The sequence below is a fragment of the Lolium rigidum genome, chromosome 7 (genome assembly GCF_022539505.1).
Source record: "Lolium rigidum isolate FL_2022 chromosome 7, APGP_CSIRO_Lrig_0.1, whole genome shotgun sequence".
NCBI classification, from domain to species: domain Eukaryota; kingdom Viridiplantae; phylum Streptophyta; class Magnoliopsida; order Poales; family Poaceae; genus Lolium; species Lolium rigidum.
Window position 1 is genome coordinate 289,069,824 of NC_061514.1, and position 4,788 is coordinate 289,074,611.

Below are 4,788 nucleotides of genomic sequence, written 5' to 3' on the forward strand. Positions count from 1 at the left end.
ATCCGTGTTATCCGAGCTGATTAGGACAAGGTGCGAGCACTATTAGTACTCTATGCATGAGACTTGTAACTTGTAGGAAGTATTATGCATAGCACATATGAATTATTACTACCGTTGACAAAATTGTTTCTATGTTTTCAAAACAAAAGCTCTAGCACAAAAATAGTAATCCATGCTTCCCTCTACGAAAGGCCATTCTTTTACTTTATGTTGAGTCAGTTTACCTACTTCTTTCTATCTTAGAAGCAAACACTTGTGTTAGCTGTGTGCATTGATTCTTACATGTTTACTTATTGCACTTGTTATATTACTCTATGTTGACAAATATACATGAGATACATGTTACAAGTTGAAAGCAATTGTTGAAACCTAATCATCCTTTGTGTTGCTTCAATGCATTCTACTTTGAATTTATTGCTTATGAGTTAGCTCTTATGCAAGTCTTATTGATACTTGTATTGAAAATATTATTCATGAAAAGTTTTGCTATACGATTCATTTGTTTAGTCATCATCTTTGTTAGCAATCTTTTGCTTCAGATCACTCCATTCATCTCATATGCTTTACAATAATGTTGATCAAGGTTATGTTGGTAGCATGTCACTTCAGAAATTATTTGTGTTATCGTTTACCTACTCGAGGGCGAGTAGGAACTAAGCTTGGGGATGCTGATACGTCTCAAACGTATCCATAATTTCTTATGTTCCATGCTACTTTTATGACAATACTTGAATGTTTTATACATACTTTACATCATTATTATATATTTTCCGGCACTAACCTATTAACAAGATGCCGAAGCGCCGCTGTCGTTTTTCGCTGTTTTTGATTTCAGAAATCCTAGTAAGGAAATATTCTCGGAATTGGACGAAATCAACTCCCAGGGTCCTATTTTTACACGAAGCTTCCAGAAGACCGAGGGGGAAAGGAAGTGGGGCCACGGGGCGCCGCCACACTAGGGCGGCGCGGCCTGAGGGGGGCCCGCGTGGCCCTAGTGTGTGGGCCCCCCGTGACCCCTCCGACCCCGCCCTTCCGCCTACTTAAAGCCTTCGTCGCGAATACCCCTGTACCGAGAGCCACGATACAGAAAACCTTCCAGAGACGCCGCCGCCGCCAATCCCATCTCGGGGGATTCAGGAGATCGCCTCCGGCACCCTGCCGGAGAGGGGAATCATCACCGGAGGGGCTCTACATCATCATGTCCGCCTCCGAATTGATGCGTGAGTAGTTCATCCTTGGACTATGGGTCCATAGCAGTAGCTAGATGGTTGTCTTCTCTGCTTGTGCTATCATTGTTTAGATCTTGTGAGCTGCCTAACATGATCAAGATCATCTATTAGTAATGCTACATGTTGTGTTTGGTTGGATCCGATGAATCTAGAATACTATGTTAAGTTGACTATCAATCTATCATATATGTGTTGTTTATGTTCTTGCATGCTCTCTGTTGCTAGTAGAGGCTCTGGCCAAGTTGATACTTGTAACTCCAAGAGGGAGTAATTATGCTCGATAGTGGGTTCATGCCTCCATTGAATCTCGGGATCGTGACGGAAGGTTCTAAGGTTGTGGATGTGCTGTTGCTACTAGGGATAAAACATCAATGCTTTGTCTAAGGATATTTGTGTTGATTACATTACGCACCATACTTAATGCAATTATCTGTTGTTTACAACTTAATAACGGAGGGGGTGCGGATGCTAACCCGAAGGTGGATTATTTAGGCATAGATGCATGCTGGATAGCGGTCTATGTACTTTGTCGTTATGCCCTGATTAAATCACATAGTAATCATCACCGATATGTATTGAATCTTGATTTTTCAATTGCCCACCTGTAATTTGTTCACCCAAGCATGTTAGTTATCTTATTGGAGAGACACCACTAGTGAACTGTGGACCCCGGTCCATTCTTTTACATCTGAATACATTCTACTGCAATCAGTGTTCTTACTATTCTTTGCAAACAAACACCATCTTCCACTCGATACGTTTAATCCTTTGTTTTCAGCAAGCCGGTGAGATTGACAACCTCACTGTTGCGTTGGGGCAAAGTATCTTAATTGTGTTGTGCAGGTTCCACGTTGGCGCCGGTTTCACTGGTGTTGCGCCGCACTACACTCCTCCACCAACAACCTTCACGTGCTTCTTGGCTCCTACTGGTTCGATAATCTTGGTTTCATACTGAGGGAAACTTGCTTCTATACGCATCATACCTTCCACTTGGGGTTCCCAACGGACGTGTGCTTCGCGCGTATCAAATACCCAGAGCTCCTTTATCCTTAGGTCTACAAACAAAAGTCCATTTAACCATGTGATATTTTCTAGTAAAATGCCTCCTTGCAAAAAAAACCCTCCTTTGAATCTTAAGTAATTTTTCATTACAAGTATTATGGAATGTAAACAAAGACATATAGTAAATACAAATAATATTTAAAGAAGCATTAATCTGAACTTTTCTCCTTACTAAGGACATAGACTGCCCTTGCCACCCATACAACTTTTGAACACTTATCTCTTGAGTGAAATTTAAATCTTTGATTCTTAATCTAGAACCACATATAGATCCTCCTAATATCTCATAGATGAGCACCCCAATTGACAGTTAAAATATCATACTAACTTTCCAATTTTTCATTGTCCTCTAAGGTTAGCATAATCTCACTCATAACAAAGTTTATTTTTTAAGCATCCATACTTTCAAATACATAAAGGAGAATTTTTAGCATCAATAGCCATATCGAAACTATCATTGAATAACACTATTGTATCATTAGCATATGGTAAAATACAAGTTCCTTTGTCTACCGGATGTGGAACCAATCCACATATCAAACCACCATCATGTTCTTTTCTAAACATTCCAACTAAAACATCTCATGCATAATTAAAGAGGACTGGAGAGAGGGGTCCGCTTGCATCACGCCTTTGTGGATCCCAAAATACTTTACCGCTGAATTTTTAACTCTCACACTCAAAGTTCCACCAGTAACCACCTCCTTCATCCAACCACATCAAGTGGAATTGAAGCCATTTAAATGTAAGATTCTAAAAAGAAAGCTCTAGTTAATTTTATCATAAGCCTTTTCAAAGTCATTTTTAACAACATTCATGTTTCCGAACTTTGATTCATGTAAAATTGCATGAAGAGACATAACTCCATCCATGATGTTTCTTCCTTTAATAAAAGTATTTTGACAAGCCAACATAGTTTTATTAATAGTAGGATCAGATTAATATACCAATGTTTATCCTTGTCAAATCCAATTGGCTGAGATGGAAAATTTTAAACAAGTTCATCAAATCGTCTTTGATAATGTTCAAAAAGTATGATAAAATTCTGCTAGTAACCCATCCGAGCCAGCACCTTTATTTTTTCATAGGAAACACTACAAAATTAACTTCCTCTTCCTCAAAGGGTCTAATCAATAAAATATTTATTTGCCAAAGATAATCCTTCACCCTCATGCCAAAGATTTGGATATAAAATGAAAATTAGCATTTTGCACCACTCCAAACAAGGATTTATAATATTTTGTGGCTTTGTTATTTTATTTGTTTATTTCCTTCCACTACAACATCATATTTTAATAGCTTGAAAATATTATTGTTTCTGCTCTTCCCATTAACTTCTCTATGAAATACTTTGTATTATTGTCACCTTTCAAAATCCAATTTTCACTTGATCTACTTAACCAAAATAACTCATCTGCTTCATAAATATCCATCAGTTTCTTCTGAAGTTTTGCTTTCAAAATTAAATCCGCATTAGATAAATTTCTTATCTCTTCAAGGATTTCTAAATCATGAAGTTCAGATAAACTTTCTTTTTCCCTCTTTAATTGATCACCTCTAAGATTCACTACCCAACCTTCAAAGAATTTCAGTCTCAAAATGAAAACCACGAGGGCATCTTTCCCCCTAATTGGAATCTGCCAAGCACTTTCAAATCTATCCAGAAAACTTTCTTGTCTTTACTAGAAAATTTCATATCTAAAATATTTACTAGGATTCACATGCTCATTATTAAAGGTTAAGATCAAAGGATTATGATCAGACCGAATTTTAACTATTTTGTAAACCATGGCGAAACCAACCCTCTATCTTAGAAATCGAAACTCTCTCTAAATTTTCCAAGGTAGGCTTCTTTTAATTATTGGAGCAGGTAAAAAACACGGTCATAACAAGTTCTCTTAACTCATAGAGATTTATGACCGAATTGAATAGCTCATTGCGTCTTTTTTACTTAAGGAGCTTTTTTCAAAAGTGAACCTCTACAAATTGATGTCACCTCCCAACATTAGGGGAAACCTCTGATCATAACAAATGATAGCTAAGTTTGAAAAAAATTATCTTTATCTTCTTCCTGAGCTGCCCCATAAACCACCACCAACATCCATGCTTTAGCCTTCTTAATTTTTTTCAAAATTACTTCTCTTAGATGAAAAACTCCCATAGAAAAATTCAGCACATCAAACCTATCCTCATTAATGCCACTTAAAATTCCACCTGATTTACCTCTAGATTGCAACCAATGCCACTTAAAATTACCACAACAACTCAACCATTTGAGAAAACTCTTAGAAAAAACTTTCAACATAGTTTTTTGAATACCAACAAAATCTACACCAAAATCTCTAATATTATCTTTTAAGAAAGAAAGAAAACCTCTTCTCTTCACACCTCTACTATTCTAGATTAAACCAACCATAAAAATCACTTTTTTTTATTTTTTGAGTAACTTCTAGTTTTGGTGTACACTGTCAAATCAATTGCGACCCTTAGAACTAGA